Source organism: Pan paniscus, chromosome 18 (assembly GCF_029289425.2).
Source record: "Pan paniscus chromosome 18, NHGRI_mPanPan1-v2.0_pri, whole genome shotgun sequence".
In the NCBI taxonomy this organism is placed as follows: domain Eukaryota; kingdom Metazoa; phylum Chordata; class Mammalia; order Primates; family Hominidae; genus Pan; species Pan paniscus.
The window spans coordinates 14,539,946-14,560,348 of record NC_073267.2 but is presented as its reverse complement, the minus strand read 5'-3'; the positions used below and the strand labels follow the sequence as shown (position 1 = coordinate 14,560,348).

At 45.0% G+C, this 20,403-nt stretch overlaps 1 long non-coding RNA gene across 1 annotated transcript; it reads left to right on the top strand.

Annotated features, from left to right (window-relative positions):
• The first annotated feature begins 3,084 nt into the window (after positions 1–3,084).
• LOC130540905 (uncharacterized) lies at positions 3,085–5,281 on the top strand. Its single transcript, XR_008954938.1, has 3 exons — positions 3,085–3,229; positions 3,674–3,827; positions 4,696–5,281. It is a non-coding gene; the product is annotated as an uncharacterized LOC130540905 (long non-coding RNA).
• The last annotated feature ends 15,122 nt before the right edge of the window (positions 5,282–20,403 follow it).

Below are 20,403 nucleotides of genomic sequence, written 5' to 3'. Positions count from 1 at the left end.
GACAAAATTTATGATTGCAAATGGTAAGAAGGGCTGTGAACAACACCAATAGGAGGCGGCAATGTGATTGCTGATAATAAGGTAGATGATGGTGATAACAGCAGCTGCCACGATGCACCAGGCACCATTCTTTTTTTTTTTTGAGATGGAGTCTCACTCTGATGCCCAGGCTGGAGTGCAGTGGTGTGATCTTGGCTCACTGCAACCTGTGCCTCCCAGGTTCAAGTGACTCTCCTGCCTCAGCCTCCCGAGTAGCTGGGATTACAGGTGTGCACCATGCCTGGCTAAGTTTTGCATTTTTAGTAGAGACAGGGTTTCACCATGTTGGCCAGGCTGGTCTTAAACTCCTGACCTCAGGTTATCTGCCAGCCTCAGCCTCCCAAAGTGTTGGGATTACAGGCGTGAGCAACCACGCCCAGCCCTTGTGCCAGGCACAGTTCTAAGTGCTTTGCATATGTAAACTTATTCACTCCTTGCAACACACATATAAAATATGTATATATATATATACACACACACACACATATAAATATGTATATGTATATGTATATATATGTCTGTGTGTGTGTGTGTGTGTGTTTGTGTATCTGCCCTTGGGGGCCGATATTGTTACTCTTTTCATTTTACAGATAATGAAACTGAAGCACAGAGCTTAAAAACTTGCCCAGGGTCACATAATAAATAGAGAAACTAGGATTTAAGCACAGGCCATCAGGCTCCAGAGCCAGGATCTTATTTTGTCACCCAGCCTGGAGTGCAGTGGCACAATCATGGCTCACTGCAGCCTCGACCTCCTGGGCTCAAATGATTCTCCCACCTCAGCCTCCTGAATAGCTGGGACTACAGGCACACACTACTACTCCTGGCTAATTATTTTTATTTTTATTTTTTGTAGAGATAGGGTCTTGCCTTATTGCCAAGATTGGTCTTGAACTCCTGGGCTCAAGCAACCTCCTGCCTTGGCCTCCTAAAGTGCTAGGGTTATAGGTGTGAGCCACTGTCCCCAGTCCTGGAGCCCATATTTGTAAACCAGCTCTGCGGGTTAATAGCTACTCCCTTTTACTAGAGAATTACTGAGGGTGGCAGAGGGGAAACCACACAACATAAGAGCAAATAAAAATATAAAATTAAAAAATAGAGATAGCACCATGTGGTATAAGAACAGCATTAGGCTGGGCACAGTGGCTCACGCCTATAATGTCAGCACTTTGGGAGGCCGAGGCTGGTGGTCACTTGAGGTCGGGAGTTTGAGACCAGCCTGGTCAACATGGCGAAACCCCACTTCTACTAAAAATACAAAAAGTAGCCAGGCGTGGTTGCAGGCGCCTGTAATCCCAGCCACTCGGGAGGCTGAGGCCACTGCACTTCAGTCTGGGCAACAGAGTGAGACCTTGCCTCAAAAAAAAAAAAAAAAGAACAGTATTAGCAATGACTTCTATGTATGTGCTGAACTGGCAAAATGTTTTTTATGGCCGGGCATGGTGGCTCGTGCCTGTAATCCCAGCACTTTGGGCGGATCACAAGGTCAAGAGATTGAGACCATCCTGATCATCCTGGCCAACATGGTGAAACCCTGTCTTTACTAAAAATACAAAAATTAGCTGGGTGTGGTGGCATATGCCTGTAGTCCCAGCTGCTCAGGAGGCTGAGGCAGGAGAATCACTTGAACCCAGGAGGCGGAAGTTGCAGTGAGCAGAGATCGCGCCACCGTACTCTAGCCTGGTGACAGAGCGAGACTCTGTCTCAAAAAAAAGAAATGCTTTTTGCATATACAATTTTATTTAAGCTGAAACTCTAAAATGGGATTACGATAGAGTTGTTAAGTCCTGGCTCCTATCTCCTCTGCAGAGACAGGAATTGGAACTCAGGGATTTGCTCACAATTACAGTAAGTGTTGGAGCAAGGGTAAAAATCCTGTTATTCCACCTCCTTCTCTAGTGTGGTAGGCAGACTGGCTCTCCAAACACATGTAGACTCTACTAGCCTCTGGAACCTGTAAGTGATGTTACATGGCAAAAGAGATTTTGCAGGTGTGATTAAAAGTATAGCCTTTAAAATAGGGAGATTATCCTGGATTTTTTTTGGTGGGTCCAACATAATCCTAGGAGCCCTTAAAGGCAGAGAACTTTCTCTGGCTGGAGTCAGAGGTATGTGGCAGAAGAAGTCAGAGAGTTCTACTTTTAGTTCTTTAAGGAATCTACCATTTGATCCAGCAGTCCCACTACTGGGTATCTACCCAGCGGGAAATAAGTCATTATACGAAAAAGATACTTGCACACACATGTCTATAGCAGCACGATTCGCAACTGCAAAAATATGGAACCAGCCCAAATACCCATCAATCAATGAGTGGATAAAGAAACTGTGGTATATACCATGGAATACTACTCAGCTATAAAAAGGAATGAATTAACGGCATTTGCAGCAACCTGGATGGGATTGGAGACTATTATTCTAGGTAAAGTAACTCAGGAATGGAAAACCAAACATTGTATGTTCTCACTTATAAGTGGGAGCTAAGCTATGAGGATGCAAAAGCATGAGAATGATACAATGGACTTTGGGGACTCAGAGGGAAAGGGTGGGAAGGGGATGAGGGATAAAACACTACAAATTGGGTGCAGTGTATACTGCTTGGTTGATGGGTGCACCAAAATCTCACAAATCACCACTAAAGAACTTACTCATGTAACCAAACACCACCTGTTCCCCAAAAACTTATGGAAATATATTTTTTAAAATAAGAAGTCATAGAGATTCAAAGCATGAGAGGGATTTGTCCTGCTGCTGTAGGAGCGAGCCACATGGGAAGCATGAGAAAGAATGCAGGCTGCCTCTACGATCAAAGACCAGCCCCCAGCAGAAAAGAGTCACCTCAGTCCTACAACCACGAAGAACTGAATTCAGCCAACAACTTAATTCACCCCCAGAGCTGGTCCTGCCAACAGATTGATCTTATCCTTGTGAGACTCTAACAGAGGACACAGCTGAGCCACATGCTATCCATGGGCTTCTGACCTCCAGAACTGTGACATAACAAATGGGTGTCATCTTAAGCTGGTGTTAGTGCCACTGCACTACAAGTGAATAGCAGGGCTTGGTCTAAAAATATCTCCTCCACTGACATACCACATGGGTTGATATTCCTGCTGTCAGAGGCACACCTTGAAATTAAGGTGTCTTCCAACAAAAAGTCTTGTTGTTAAGTTCAGACACTGTCTGAGATAAGGTAACGCATTAGCAGCCTATCAGTAATTACCATGTAACCAGAGGAGTTTCCCACCCTGAAATACAGAAGAGCCATGTTTTGGTGCAGAGTCCAGAAGTTCCAAACAGAGGAGGATCCTGCCCTGAAAGGGAAGCTCCAGATAGGAGACAGAAGAGGCAAGGCCTTGAGTAGCATACAAGGGTTAAGGGCTCATTGGCAACAGGAAGGAGAATGGTCTCCATTATAATTTCATCTGGAGCTGCCATCATCTGGCAGCCAAGAGCCTTACTGCCTTACATCTGATGTTCCTTGTGCCAAGAATGCCTTTCTCTCAGCTTTTCTTGGGGGTGGCTCCTTCTTTCAAGCAGGGTCAGCTCATCAGAAAGGCCTTCCATGACCACCCGGCTAAAGTGATGCCCTTCTCCATGACCCTGTTACTCTCTGCGATGGTCTTCGAATTTTCAGGTATTTATAATTCCTGCCCCAAATTTGGCTATAAGCTTCAAGAATACTGGGACCTGGCTTGTTTACTGAAGCATCTCTAGAGCCACAACAATGGGTGAAACACCATGGACAGTTAGCAAATATTTGCTAAGCAAATTAAAGACTACACGACAAGGTAATGTTTGACAAATGCAATAAAAAATAAATAAATAAAGGATGAAATTCTATTAGGGTGTAGAGCAGGATGGAAGAGGATTCATTGAAAAGGTCAAGGATGCTTGCATGGGAGGCAGAGTGTTTGACCCAGATGGGATTTGTTCCAGGGGAGGGGAAGCTAACACAAGCAAAGGCAAGGTCATGGGACAGTGGAGGGGGTACCCAGTCAGTGGGTGTCAATCCAGTTTGGCCAGAATGAGGATTGCATAGACAGGGTGAATATACTTTAAAGCTCATAAAGCTTAAGCTGAAGGGTTTATCACATGCTTAGGTACTGTCAAGGCCCTGATAGCGCCCTAATAAGCATCTCACGTTATCAATGTTTCTGTAACATTTGCAAGAATAGGATAGTTCAACCGCAATCAATTAAGACTGATGTTTCCTTCCACCTCACTTCCCTTCTATTTCTCCCATCTTACTCCCTCTGTGTTGGGCAGCATTGGAATTTCTGTAAGCCTTTTTTGGATCTATAATAGCTGAGGGAATTTGAACCCAAACATTTGGTTTGGGTTCAGCGGGATCGATTAACGCTGTTCGCAGTCACTTCCTTATAGAGTTAAGTAATTGCTAGCTGGCTTAATGTAGAAATGGTTTCCAGAAATATGCTTACTACTCACTGGGCCAACTCACCTGGAAATAGGACGTGAAGCTTGCACTGCAGCTTGAATATTCCCAAGTATGTGGGTCATGGAGGAGAAACAAGGTTTGAGGATGTACAGAGCCAGAAGTTAATCTGTAGAAAATTGTTGCAAAAATTTCGTATATGAAAAAAAGCTTGATAGAGATTGTGATGGTTAATTTTATGTGTCAACCTGACTTGGCTTCAGAGCAAAAGAAGTGCAGGAATGGGCCCATGCTCATGGAATTCACTGGTCTTACCATGTTCCTCATGATGCTGAAGCAGCCGGCTTCATAGAATATTGTAACGGCCCTTTGAAGACTCAATTACAGCACCAGCTAAGTAGTAATACCTTGGAGGGCTGGGGCAAGTTTCTCCAGAAGGCTGAATATGCTCTGAATTAGTATCCAATATATGGTGCTATTTCTCCCCTAGCCGGGATTCACAGATCCAGGAATCAACGGGGTGGAAATGGGAGTGGCACCAGTCACCATCACCCCTAGCGACCCACTAGCAAAATGTTTGCTTCCTGTTCTTGAGACTTTATGCTTTGCTGGCCTAGAGGTCTTAGTTCCAGAGGGAAGAATGATGCCACCAGAAGACAAAACAATGATTTCACTGAGCTGGAAGTTAAGACTGCCACCCCGCCACTTGGGGCTCTTCATGCCTTTGAGTCAACAGGCTAAGAGAGGAAGAGAAGGAAGGAATAGCCAATGATCAGTAACTGTGCAGAGCCAGGATCAAAAACTCAAATGCCCACAGGGGCCAGGTAATAAAGAAAGTAAATGAAGGCATTTGCAATGTTAAACTGATGGGCAGAGTTTTTACTTAAATAAATGTCTGCTTTCTTAAAAAAAAAATATGTGGCTTCTTTGGTCTAGCTTTCATTTTCATGGGTACAAGAATGATTAATTGGCCTTAAGGGATATGATGACTTTGAAAGCGCAATGATCCTGGACTATGGATTCTCTGTGTTAGTGCTGGGGACTGGTGGGGACTGTGGTGAACCGGAGAATTTTCCAGCTCCAGCTCATGATGCCAGGTGCAAATGGGCCTGGTTTTATCAGACCTGATGTCCCAAGAGAAGCCATACAGCCTGATTTTCATGTGAACTCCTAATTTCTACACATGCATTTATTTATTTACTTTAAGAAGAAGACGTAGTCCAGAAGATATATCTGTGAGCCAGATACAGAACCATGTTGGATCTAGAATTAATGAGCTCAGTGAAAATAAACAATAAAACTAAAATCATAAAGAGGTTGGTGATGAACACGTGTGTATTTAATATATGCCAAGTACTGTTCTAAGTGCCTTGCCTAAATGAACTCATGTAGGCTTCACTGCAACCCTGTAAAGTTAGATATTATTCCCTTTTTTCTAATTGGGGAAACTGAGGCTCAGAGAGGCCCAAGTTCATGTAGCTATAAGCGGTGGAGCCAGGATTTACAACAAGCAGTGCAGTTCCAGAGCTTGGATTCTTCCAGAAAAGCCCTCTGGATTCCACACTCAGGAAGAGGGGTTATTATCCTAGAGACTGAGGGTGGATTTCAGGAGGCACATGGAATCCTGAAATTCCATATATGTTTTTATGTGGATACAAGAGTGTGTTTTTCTTGGAAAGGAAGCTTTCATAAAGTTCTCAAAGGGAGGCCAAGTACAGTGACTCATGCCTGTAATCCCAGCACTTTGGGAGGTCGAGGCAGGAGGATTGCTTGGGGCCTTGAGTTCAAGTCCAATCTGGGCAACATAGCAAGAACCCATTTCTACAAAAAAGTTTTTAAAAAATTAGCCAGACATGGTAGCACATGCCTATTGTCCCAGCTACTTAGAGGCTGAGGCAGGAGGATCACTTGAACCCAGGACTTTGAGGAGGTTGCAGTGAGCTGTGATCACACAGTGCACTCTAGCCTGGGAGAAAGAGAGAGACCCTGTCTCAAAAAAAAAAAAAAAATATATATATATATATACACACACACACACAAATATATATATATACACACACACACACATATATATATATATACATACTGTAGTCAGTCAGTTCTCTTATCGTTGCAAGGGACACAAAACTCATACCATAGAGGTTTCACACGAACAAACACAATTTACATTTCATATAATCAAAAAGCTCAATAATTCAGGCACAACTGGATTCCAGAGCTCAAGTAATAAAATCACAACTCTGTTTCCATTCATCTCTTGTTCCAGTTTTTGCTGCAGGCCATTCTCCAATTCTCTCTTTCTGCTGTTAAGAAGACTGCAGCAGGCCGGGAGCGGCAGCTCACGCCTGTAATCCCAGCATTTTGGGAGGCCGAGGGGGGCGGATCACAAGGTCAGGAGATCGAGACCATCCTGGCTAACATGGTGAAACCCCGTTTCTATTAAAAATACAAAAAATTAGCCGGGTGTGGTGGCGGGCGCCTGTACTCCCAGCTACTTGGGAGGCTGACGCAGGAGAATGGCGTGAACCCGGGAGGTGGAGCTTGTAGTGAGCCGAGATTGCTCCACTGCACTCCAGCCTGGGCAACAGAGGGAGACTCCCTCTCAAAAAAGAAAAAAAAAAGAAGACTGCAGCAGCTTTGGCCCAATATCAAGCTAGGTTCTATTTGAAAGGAATATGATTACATCTCAGAAATGCTTGTAAAAGTCTTCTTGCATCTCATTGGCCTAAACTAAATGACATACTCAGAGTTAAACCAATTGCTTATGATCAAGGGAATGTGATGATCTAATTGGCCAATTCTGAATCACATGTTCACATCTGGAGCCAATCAATACCATCCCAACCACCATACGGCCTGGGAATAGGTCAGGGTCTTTTTTTTTTTTTTGAGGCAGAGTTTCCCTCTTGTTACCCACGATGGAGTGCAGTGGTGTGATCTCGGCTCACCGCAACCTCCGCCTCCTGGGTTCAAGCCATTCTCCTGCCTCAGCCTCCCGAGTACCTGGAATTACAGGCATGCGCCGCCACTCCTGGCTAATTTTTGTATTTTTAGTAGAGACAGCGTTTCTCCATGTTGCTCAGGCTGGTCTCGAACTCCCGACCTCAGGTGATCCACCCACTTCAGGCTCCCAAATTACTGGGATTACAGGCGTGAGCCACCGTGCCCAGCCTAGGTCAGAGTCCTTTAAGGGAGGTATGAAAGGACCACAAATATCCATCATTGATAGTTACTGATGGAGGGTTATCTACTATGCCTTGGAGAATTGAGTGGGACCCACCTAAAAAAAATCATATTTAAAACCACTGCAAAAGTTGCAAGTTCCATGTCATTTTTTTTTTCTGACTGGGAGGAGCCTTATTCCAGGGTCTTCTAGGAGTTATTGGTCAGATGGTGACTTGATTGCTGCTCTCTAAATAGAGCTTTCACATCCGAGATGACTCTTCTAACTTTCTGCAGAGCTCCCACATCTGTTCCTTCATTCGATCTAAATTTAACAGCATTCCTATGAGTCAGAGAAGTGAAGTAACTTGCTTACAGTCACACAGCCAAGCCAAACTTCCTGCCTCCCAGCTTACAAACAGAGCAGTGGGTCCACCCATCTTGATCCTAGGGTACTGACAAGAAATGTTTTGGAGAAGTTAGATAGGGTAGAGGCAGAAGTAGACGCAATTAAACATGAAGGATTGTGAAGGCAAAAGATGAACCAGCCAGCCTAGTCCCTGGATGCATAAGCTCCAAGTGTGGAGGAGACCCGGAGAGAGAAGCAGACTGTTCTCTGTGTTTACCTGTAAGCACAGGTAAGTACAGAACCTTCTGGGAGAGCCCACTGATTTTGGTGGCAACAGCCTTCTTCAAGTGAAGACAGGAGGGAGTGAGCCTCCATCTTTAAGGATCACACAGTCTCATTTTAATTATTAACTTGCTGCATTATTAACCGATCAGCTGTGTGCACAGAAAACCAAGGGTCAGAACTCCAGGGCAATGATCCATTCCTGGTGCCACCTCCAGCCCAGTAGTTTCGAACTCTTCCCGGGGCCCTTTCAGAACTTGATGAATGATAGCGAGACTTCCTTCCAGAAAAGCGCAAAATTTGTCTGCAATTTCAGGATTCGGCTAGGAATACGGCTGCAGGTATTTCCTGCCGGTGTGTTGAGGGGCTTTCCACATCCAGTCTCATGTAGTCCCAGGTCCCCTATATTTCTTGGTCTCTTTCTGAGTAATGATAACTCCTAAAGGTGGATGCAGGGAGAGGAGGAAGGGGAAGAGATGAGGAGGTAGGACTTAACAGCACAGGCCTGAATTATTTGGGGAAGAGAGGAAAATAAAGTTCTCTTTGCTGAATTGCCTTGCACAAGGCACTGGTCAAACAGAACTCTAAGCGGATAGTCCCACGGACGAATGTGCATGCCTCTGTGCATTCATTTCCAAACTTCAGCCATGCAGAGACACCTCCAAGCCTTTTGTTTCATTTCACTTGCATTGTGGCTGTTTCCCTTTAAAGCAATACACTTGCACTTACATTTCTTTCCAAGGGAAACTTTATATTACTACCAGACATGTAGAGCCGCAAATGTTACTTGAAAGGGATTAAACACTCAGAAAACCAAACAATAGTATGAAATCCTAGCTAGCCTCGATAACTGTCCTTCACTCTGAGCCCCAAGATGTACTTTCTATTTAAACAAAAAAAGAGGCAGGGTGTGGGGAGTGTGGAGGTGTTGGGGGATGAGAATAGCAGGGAAAAGAGATGTTAGACACTGAACTGAGAGTTTTTTATTTTTTATTTTTTTGAGATGGAGTCTTGCCCTGTCGCCAGGCTGGAGTGCAGTGGCATGATCTCAGCTCACTACAACCTCCGCCTTCTGGGTTCAAGCAGTTCTCCCTGCCTCAGCCTCCTGAGTGGCTGGGATTACAGGCACCCACCACCATGCCCGCTTTCTTTTTTTTTTTTTTGCACTTTTAGTAGAGACGGGGTTTCACCATGTTGGCCAGGCTGGTCTCGAACTCCTGACCTCAGGTGATCCACCCGCCTTGGCCTCCCAAAGTGCTGAGATTACAGGCGTGAGCCACTGCGCCTGGCTTTTTTTTTTTTTTTCTTTTTGAGACAAGAGTCTCACCATGTTGCCCATGTTGGAGCGCAGTGGTACAATCACGGCTCACTGTAGCCTCTGCCTCCCAGGTTCAAGCAATTCTCCTGCCTCAGCCTGCCAAATAGCTGGGACTGTAGGCGTGTGCCACCATGCCCAGCTAATTATTATTATTATTATTTTTAATTTGTAGAGACAAGGTCTCACTATGTTGCCTGGGTTGGTTTCAAACTCCTGGCCTCAAGTGATCCTCCCATCCCAGCCTCCCCAAAGTGCTGGGATTACAGGCATGAGCCACCTTGCCCGGCACTGAGACTCTTGATATTATCAGGACTGAAATGATTGCAAGAAGACTGTCACTTTCTCACCAGTCTTCACTGTTACTTCATTGTCCACGCAATTGGGAAACACCGTGATTTATTTAACAAATATTTATTCAGTTGCCTGCTAAGTGTTCTTGGCCCTAGGGGAGAGGAGGGGAGGGCATGGGGAATAGACATGGGTCCTGCCCTTCTGGAGGGAATATTTTCATGGTGGAGACAGACAAACGACTAAGGGAAAAATAATTTGAAATGGGGTTGAGTACTGTTTAAAAAACTAACAAGGGGTTACAATAGCGAGTTGTTCAGGCGTGGGAGGTGCGAGGGTGGACTTCACATGCTGGAGGCAAGATCAGGAGGTAATTTGGTCCTCCAGTGAGTGAGACCGGCGTTTCCAATAGAAAAGTCATGTTCAGGGTTGGATTCTTAAGCAGTGGGAAAGTGGTTAGCAGCTGTAACTTGATATCCCAGGCATAATCTGAAGGACACTACAGAGACCTGCTCTTTGCCCCTGATTCAATCAGAAAGCAAAGCAGATGTTGTATTAATAGTTTTCCAGTCCAATGGCCAAGAGAAAACAAAATATGTCATACATGTGGTTGTATTTAAAGGCAAGATTACAACACATGTTCAACAAACGTTCGCTGTTGCTGGAGCAAGGAATTCCATTCGTAATCGCAGCTGAGTTAATCTAATTAACTGCAAATGAAGATGCCTGTTTTCAAGTGCAGCCAACACGGTCAGGGTACACAGTATTTACAATGTTTTCCCCTCTTCTTTTCTTGCATGGCTGCAACCTGCCATGCTGTTTTTAAATGCCCGAGGGCTGGTGACAAGAGGGTTTCCCTTTGCCATCTGGACCTGATTGCCTTAGAGGTAAAGATTCAATACCCTTAAGAAGTTAGATTCTAAAAGATTATAAATTGGTGCCACTGCTTTTGATTGCAATTGATCAATTTCCGGATAGAGATTGCACAATCCATGAAGACATACAACACTCTCAGAAGTCACTGCGCCATGCTGTGCCCCTCATCCCTGCCTGGGAGCTCGGTATCTCTGCCTCCCACCTTGCTAACCAGCACCTCTGCCTTCACTCAGAGCGCTCAGGACATAGCTGTAAGCCACTCAAAAACAGTTCTTGAAATCTCAAGTTCAATACTGGCCTCCTAAATCCTAGCGATTCCCAGAGGAGTGAGAGGTGGGAGGTGGCAAGGATGAAAGGCTGATTTTAGCTCTGCATTTGGGGCCTCTTGAATCATCTTTATTTGATGGGAAACTGGGAAGACTGGGGGAGGATAATGTATTAAGCTTATTCCATTGAAAAGACCTCACTAAGATATCAGGAAAAAGTCAGATGATAATACTAGATTTACAAACCACAGGCGGTTTGCCTTCTCATCCCCTACAGGCTGAAAGCTCCAGGGCCATGACATTTTAGGCACCCTGAGGCAGAGGGGTTAGAGTATGGGCTTTGGACTGAGGCAGCCCTGAGTTCAAATCCCAGTTCTACCATTTACTGCATGTTAAACGTTCATACATTGCTTAACCCCCTGAGCTTCAGTTTTCTCATCTGGGAAATGGGTATGACACCATCTGCTTCTCAGAGTTGTCCTGAGGATGGGAAATGATGCCTATGAAAATGTCAAGGTCAGCCGGGCGCGGTGGCTCACGCCTGTTATCCCAGCACTTTGGGAGGCCAAGGTGGGCAGATCACGAGGTCAGGAGATCGAGACCATCCTGGCTAACACGGAGAAACCCCATCTCTACTAAAAATACAAAAAATTAGCCAGCCGTGGTGGCAGGCGCCTGTAGTCCCAGCTACTTGGGAGGCTGAGGCAGAAGAATCGCTTGAACCCGGGAGGCAGAGGTTGCAGTGAGCTGAGATTGCACCACTGCACTCCAGCCTGGGTGACAGAGCGAGACTCTGTCTCAAAAAAAAAAAAAAAAGAAAAGAAAAAGAAAATGTCAAGGTCGTTGCCTGCCCGAGACTCTGTCTCAAAAAAAAAAAAAAAAAGAAAAGAAAAAGAAAATGTCAAGGTCGTTGCCTGCCCTGTAGTTTGCACCTGCGTTGAGTAAACAGTACGTTCTCGCTGCCACCCTCACCTTCTCCAGATTTTCACTTTTCCCTCCCACTTTCCTCTGGAGGCTGCCTGCACTCTAAGCCATCTCCATGATGTCATCTAACCCAGATCTTTCCAATTCTTCCTAAGACCAGACGTTTTTCAGGGGCAATGCTGGGTGACAGCCATTAGTCCAAGCTGTGGCCAAGGAAAGTGCTCTATCCCTGTCCAAGGGCAATTCCCAAGTGGGTTCCCTGTAACAATAACGAATGCCTGTGAGCATTCCTTGCAAGAATTATTATTATTATTTTTGAGACGGAGTCTCACTCTGTTGCTTAGGCTGGAGTCCAGTGGCATGATCTTGGCTCACTGCAACCTCCACCTTCTGGGTTCAAGCGATTCTTCTGCTTCAGCCTCCCCAGTAGTTGGGATTACAGGCGCCCACCACCACGCCCAGCTAATTTTTGTATTTTTAGTAGAGACGGGGTTTCACCATGTTGGCCAGGCTGACCTCAAGTGATCTGCCCGCCTCAGCCTCCCAAAGTGCTGGGATTACAGGCATGAGCCACCACACCTGGCAATAATAATTTTATTTTAAAAGGAATTCTGTGCTCTTATTAATTTAGGAAATCCTTAGGGATTCACAGTGCACATTAGCATATTAAGGGTTCTGAGAAATCCTGTAGCAAATAAACCCATTTAGCTTTGTTTGTGCTAACTTTCCCACTTGAGCTGACCTGGCCACATCGTGTTATCTCTCTTCTTTTCTCAGAGTGCTTTCCTTTAACTCCTCTCAATTCATCCTCCCAAAACCCTCTCACCCACTTTCATAGATGTGGAAATGGGGTTCAGAGAGGTGAAGTGACTTGCCCATGATGGCTCAGCTGGGTAGCACCAGAACCAGCTGCTTTCTCCCTGAGTCCAAGGCTCTTTTCTCTACATCTGGAAGAAACAGCTGAATACATCCCATTCTGGCTAAACAACCACAGAATCTGTCAATCATTGCCTGGGCTCCTGGGATGACATCGCCCAACAATTTCATTTTCTCAACAATGGGAAAACCAGAAAAGGGAAGAGATTTGTCCAAAAGTGACAGGAACAGGGGTGTCAGAGCCAGAACTGGCACCCAGCCTACTAACGCCCAGGCCAGGCCATCTTCACCTTATGCCTGGGGCCCACCTGTCTGGCTCAGACACCTCAGTCATCTTCATTACAGCTTTCTTCCCTCCAATACTAGAATACACTGTCCAATAGATCTTTCTGTGGTAACAGAAATGTTCTATAGCTGTGCTATCCAATACGGTAACCACTAACTACATGTGGCTGTTGAGATGTATCTAGTGCAAATAGGAAGTAAATGTTTAATGCTATTTAATTTTACTTAATTTACACTTGAAGGGCCACATGTGGCTAATGCCTACCATATTGGACAAGGCAACTCTAGAGGTCAGAAATGAAGGCCAGGCATGGTGGCTCATGCCTATAATCCCAGCATTTTGGGAGGCTGAGGCAGGAGGATTGCCTGAGCCCAGGAGATCGAGACCAGCCTAGGCAACATAGGGAGACCTCATCTGTATAAAAATAGCCAGGCATGGTGGCACGCACCTGTAATCCCAGCACTGTGGGAGGATCACTTGAGTCCAGGAGTTCAAGACCAGCCTGGGCAACATGGCAAATCCCCATCTCTACAAAAAATTAAAAAATTATAGTAGCCTGGGCAACATGGCAAATCCCCATCTCTACAAAAAATTAAAAAATTATAGTAGCCTGAGCCTGTGGTCCCAGCTACTCGGGAAGCTGAGGCAGGGGGATTGCTTGAAGTTGAGGCTGCAGTGAGCCATGATCCTGCCATTGCACCCCAGCCTGGGTGACAGAGCAAGATCCTGTCTCAAAAAAGAAAATAAATCATATCATAGCGAGTCTACTGAGATCCACTCCGTGTAATTATCATATGAATAGAAGATCCTTGTAAGAACTGTTGAGGCTAAACTGCCTGGACCTTGTTGGGGGCTAAATTCCCTTTCATCAGGGCACAACCTGAGATGTCTTTGCTCAAGCTATTTCTTCCTTCCCTGGCAGCATCCTACCCAGCTTCTAATCTAAGCTCAAACACACCCTCCTTCAGGAAGATTTGCTGTTCTACCTTCTCCCCACCAAGCAGAGTGAAGGGATTCTTCTTTGGAACTCCCACTCTCCTTTATTTATCTCCAGATGGATGAAAAAGGAAGAGGGTTTCTGTTTTGCTAAAAGCCCTCTGGTGAGCAAGTGGATGAAAGAGGAGAGAGTTTGCCTGGGGCGGGGGTGGAAGGGGGAGTCGTGGCAGGGGCAAATGCTAGGTAGCTTGAGAGAGATAAAGAAGATGTAATTAGAGAAGAGGGGTGATATGTGATTTAACCTTCTCCTTTATCTGCCCTACAACATCTTTAGTGAAAGTCGACATTGCAAACCACAGTGACACGTGGATAAAACTCACGATGTTGGGGGGAGAAGAGCAAAACATATGCTTCACAATAAAAACACTCAATATCCTAGGAATAGGAGGGAACTTCCTCAACCAGATAAAGGGCATCTATGAAAAACCCAGAGCTAACATCACACTTAATCGTGAAAGACTGAAAGCTTTCCCTCTAAAATCAGAAACAAGAAAAGGATGTCTACTACTGCCACTGCTATTCAACATTGTTCTGGAAAATTCTAGGCAGAACAAGTAGGCAAGAGAAAAGAAGAGGTATCCAGATTGGAAAGGAAGAAATAAAACTGTCTCTGTTTGACAGTTGTCATAATCTTGTACATAGAAGATTATGAAGAAGCTACCAAAAACTATTTGAATGACTAAACAAGTTTAGTATGGCTGCAGGATACAAGATCAATATGCAAAAACCAGCTGTAGATCTTCTATATGTTGAAAAGAAGAAAATTTAGAATGAAATTAAGAAAAATTCATTCACAAGAGCATCAAAAAGAATAAAAAATAAGGCCAGGCATGGTGGCTCATGCCAGTTAATCCCAGCACTATGGGAGGCTGAGGAAGGAGGATCACTCAAGCCCAGGAGTTTGAGACCACCTGAGCAACACGGCAAGACTCTATCTCTACCAAAAATTTTAAAAAATTAGCCAGGTGTAGTGGCCATGCCTGCAGTCCTAGTTACTCAGGAGGCTGAGGTGGGAGGATCACTTGAACTCAGGAGATTGAGGCTGCAGTGAGCTATGATCTGGTCACTGTACTCCAGCCTGGGTGTCAGAGAGAGAGACCCTGTCTCTAAATGAAAATAAATAAATAAAAAAATAAAAGAACATTTTAAAAAAGAATGAAATACTTAGGAATACATTTAACCAAAGAAGTATGAGGCTTTTTACATTGCAAAACTATATAACATTGTTGAAAGAAACTAAAGAAGACCTAAACAAATGGAAAGACATCCCATGTTTATAGATGGAAAAGTTTAATATTAAGATAGCAAAACTTCTCAAATTGATCTACAGATTCAATGCCATCCTTTCAAAATACCAGCTAACTTTTTTGCAGAAATTAACAAACCAATCCTAAAATTCATATGGAAATTCAAGAGAATCAGAGCAGTTAATCTTCAAAAAGAACAAAGTTGGAGGGTTCATACTTCCTGAGTACTAAAACTTAGTACAAAGCTATAGTTATCAGATAGTATGAAATTGACATAAGGACAGACATACAGATCACTTGACTAGGGTTGACAGTCCAGAAATAAACCTTCACATTTCTGATCAATTGATTTTCTACAAGGCAGCCAACACAATTCTGTTTTAAAAATGGTGGTAGGACAACGGAGTAGCTACATTCAAAAGAATGAAGTGAGACCCTTAACTCACACCATAAACAAAAACTAATTCAAAATGGATCAAAGACCTAAATGCAAGCATTAAAACTATAAAACTCTTAGAAGAAAACATAGGAGGAAATCTTCATGACCTTGGATTAGTCAATGGATTCTAAGATATGATACCCAAAGCATAAGCAACAAAAGAAAAGATAGAAAAATTGGACTTTATTTTTTTAAGAGATGGGGTCTTGTTATGTTGCCCAGGCTGGACTTGAAATCCTAGGCTCAAGTGATCCTCCTACCTCAGCCTCCTGAGTAGCTGGGACTACAAACATGTACCGCCATGCCCAGCTAAATTGGACTTTAAAATGGAAAACTTTTGTGCTTCAAAGACGTCAAAAAAGTGAAGACAACCCACAGAATGAGAGAAAATTTTCACAAATTGTATATCTGATAAGAGACTTGTGCCTAGAATCTATAAAGAATGATTACCACTCAATAATAAAAAGACAAATAACCCCATTAAAAACAGGCAAAGGATCTGAAGAGACGTTTCTCCAGAGAAGATAAATAAATGGCCGATAAACACTTGAAAAGATGCTCAACATCATTTGCCATCAGGGAAAAGCAAATCAAAACCATGATGAGATGATGAGATACCACTTCACACCCACTAGGGTGGCTATAATAAAAAAGACAGATCGTAATAACTGTTGGCAAGGATGTAGTGAAATTCGAACCATCATCACACATTGCTGGTGGGAATGTAAAGTAGCACAGAGCTTTGAAAAACTGTTTGGCAGTTTCTCAAAAACTTAGAGTTACCATATGACTCAGCAACTTCCCTCATAGGTATATAGAAGAGAAATGAAAACATATGTCCACACAAAAACTTGTACATGAATGTTCATAGCCGTATTATTCATAATAGGCAAAAGTGGAAATCACCCAAATGGTAAACTGATGAGTGAATAAATAAAATGTGCTTTATACATACGATGAAACATTCTTTGCCAATAATGAAGAACTGATCCCTGCCGCAACATGGGGGAACCTAAAAGCATGATGTTAAGTGAAGGAAGTCAGATTCAAAGGTCCATGATTCCATTATAAACGGCATTCCATCTGTGGGATTCCATATATGGAACGTCTACAATAGGAACATTTCCTTTCTATAGAGACAGAAAGGAAATTAGGAGTTGCCAAGAGAGGATGGGGAGACTGGTGGGTGATGGCTGAGAAGGTGGCCGTGTTTCTTTTTGGGGTAACGAAAGTGTTCTGAAATTGATTGTAGTGATGGCAGTACAACTCTGAATTTACTGAAAGCCATTGACTTGTACATTTTAAATTGGTGACTTGTACGCTGTACGAATTACATCTCAATAAAGCTGGTTTTCTTTTCTTTCTTTCTTTATTTTAATAGACAGGGTCTCACTCTGTTGCCCAGGCCGGAGTGCAGTGGTGCGATCATAGCTCACTGCAGCCTTGAACTCTTGAGCTCAAGCAATCCCCCCACCTCAGCCTCCCAAGTAGCTGAGACTATAGGCATTTGCCACCACGCCCAGCTAATTTTGTTTATTTTTTGTAGAGATGAGGTCTTGCTATGTTGCCCAGGCTGGTCTTGAACTCCTTGGCTCAAGTAATCCTCTTGCCTTGGCCTCCCAAATTGCTGGAATTACAGGCATGAGCCACCACACCCAGCTAATAAAGCTCTTTAAAAAAAAAAAGTTGCATATGGATACATACAACATATCATTTATATGAAAATATTGAAATATGCAAACAATACTATTGTTTAGAACACATACAAGTGCAGCGAACGCAGAAAGACATGCATGTGGATTACAAGGGCACAAATGGTTAGTGCATGAGAGAGACACAGGCTGCTTCAACTATAATTGTAACATTTCTTTTTTTTTTTTTTTGAGACAGAGTCTCACTCTGCTGCCCAGGCTGGAGTGCAGTGGCGTGATCTCAGCTCACTGCAACCTCTGCCTCCGGTCAAGCGATTCTTATGCCTCAGCCTCTGGAGTAGCCATGATTACAGGCGTGTGCTACCACAACCAGCTAATTTTTGTATTTTTTTTTTTCCTTTTGAGACGAGTTTTGCTCTTCTTGCCCAGGCTGGAGTGCAATGACACAATCTCGGCTCGCTGCAAGCTCCGCCTCCCGGCTTCAAGTGGTTCTCCTGCCTCAGCCTCCCAAGTAGCTGGGATTATAGGCATGTGCCACCACGCCCAGCTAATTTTTCTGTATTTAGTAGAGACAAGTTTTCATCATGTTGGTCAGGCTGGTCTCGAACTCTTGATCTCAGGTGATCCACCCGCTTCAGCCTCCTAAAGTGCTGGGATTACAGGTGTGAGCCACCACACCCGGCTAATTTTTGTATTTTTAGTAGAGATGCGGTTTCACCATGTTGGCCAGGCTGGTCTCCAACTCCTGATCTCAAGTGACCCACCCGCCTCAGCCTCTCAAAGTGCTGGGATTACAGGCATGAGCCACCACACCCAGCCGTAACATTCATTCTTAAGCTTGGCAGTGGAACATGATATTATCTCACATACCTTTTCTGCTTGCTTGAAACTCTTTGTGAAATAATTTCCCAGGCATTTTCCAATGCTGCAGAAACTGGACACGTATATTTGATGGATGAATTGGGGGACTGGCCTAAGGGGACCCTGGACTGGAAGAGCTGGTCCCTTTCAGGTTCCCCACACTCAATAAAACATTTCCTGTATTGAATCCAGCAATCTCTGGGACCATCTCCGGAGCATTCTTTCCCATAGTTGGTGTTCTGCAGAAAATAGTCCGGCCTTTGCAACCATCCAGACAGCCCTGGTTTGAGTCCCCACTCTGCCCTCATTACCAGCATGGCCTCTCAACAATTACTAAATACCTCTGGGCTTTACTTTCCCATCTGCTAAATGGGAATCATACCACCTGCTCCTTGAAACTAGTGATGATGGAATGCAGAAGCCCTTGCAAGGTGCCTTGGCTTCCCCTGCCTGCTGAGGACGAGGCTCTCACTCTCTGCTGAATCTTTCTGGGTGATGCAGGTTGTACTGGACCCTACATTCCTTTGCACGGTGTGTGATCGGCCATCAATCAGTACTCCCTGAGTAGAACTGACTTTAAGAGCCTCAACTTCCTTCCTCCCTTCCTTACTACTTTGAAAAGCCAAGGGAACCAAAGGCTTCTGAAGAGAGCTCCCTTCATTACTTTAAAAAACAAAGAAATGTAGAAATAAGCTGGCTCTGTCATTCTCCATGGATCGTTTTTGTATTCTCAGCTGTTGTTCATCAGTTCCTGGAGGCTCACAGGGCAGTGCCAGCCCCCAGGGGCCAAGGAATGGGATGATGGTGTGTGAGGATCTGGATGTAGCCTTCCCCCCTCCAGTCATGCAGGCTCCTTCAGCCCTTCCTGGAGCACAGAGAGTTGGATGCCTTGGCCCAGGCCCTTGGCAGTGAGATTTAGTCCCTGCTGATTGCAGCCCAGCACCTGGGGGAGAACCGGGCCTCAGAAACTGAGACAGAGATCCAGGTGGAGAGATGGGAGCTGGTTCTATGCTGACCAGGGTAGATGGAAATGCTGACTGCCCAGAGGAGCTTCTGGAGAAACCTGCCATGGAGGTAATTCCAGTGACTGAACAGAACCCAGGAAGTGCATTCTCTGAGCTTTGGGCCCTGAAGCTTCCTCCTCCAAATGTCAGTTGCAGCACAGAGCTCAGCACTTGGCCATTCCTTCACTCCCTCTGGGACTTGGCTGGTTTGTTTTGGGAAGGTTGCAGTCCCTGTGTCTGGCTCAGGTCTCAATGTCATCCAAAGTCTTTGTGGCCAATGGGAAAGGGAGCAGGGAGACAGAGCCCCACGGGGCCCCGTGGGCTGTGTCCTGGCCATCCTGGCCAGTGGGGGAGAGCCTGATCATGGTGCCCCTGAATGTCCCCAAAGGAGGTCAGAGCACAGGCCTTCTTTACGCCACTTCCACCCGACCCACAGTAACCCCACCGTGACTCCCTGCGGTTGCAACTTAGCTGAAAAGCGATACATCATTCTAACTTCACCCGTGGACCTTTGGGATCCCTTGAGGCCCCATCTGTTCAGTGCCTGACCCTGATTAACCTGTGGTCCTTCTGGCCTAGGGCCTGGCATCATGGAACAGGATGGGCGGCTTTGGGAACCAAGGGAAAAGTGACAGTCCATTTCCTCCACCCCGGTTACTTGTCTGCGGTCCAGCTAGCCATTCTCCCATCCACTGGATGAAGGTCCTACAGAAATCTAGGTCCGGGGCTGCCACCAAGCCTTCTGGCTTCTCCAAGGAGCTCCTGGGGCTCATGGCTTGCTGTCCACAGTCCCTGCCTGCCTCCCACCAGTCCGCCATTCTGCTGCCAAAACCACCCAACGAACCCTCAAATGCAACTGTCACAAACCCGCATTATGGACCCTGCTTGGCTCTCCTCCACAGACTGGAGGCCCACAGATGGGTTTTTGCTTGTCCTACATTGAGATTTTTAAAAATCTGGAAGTTGCCCAGGTTCCCTTGAAACACCAGTTGGCTGGAGCTAGTGCAAGGCCTCCTTAGGCAGGTACTTAGGGAACAGTCCTCACCATTCCCTATTGTCTCACATCCAGCCTCATTCCCTCATGAAATGCAGTGTTTGGTGCCTACATACTTTTGAGTTTCCCCCCTCTAGTCTACATGCAAAGG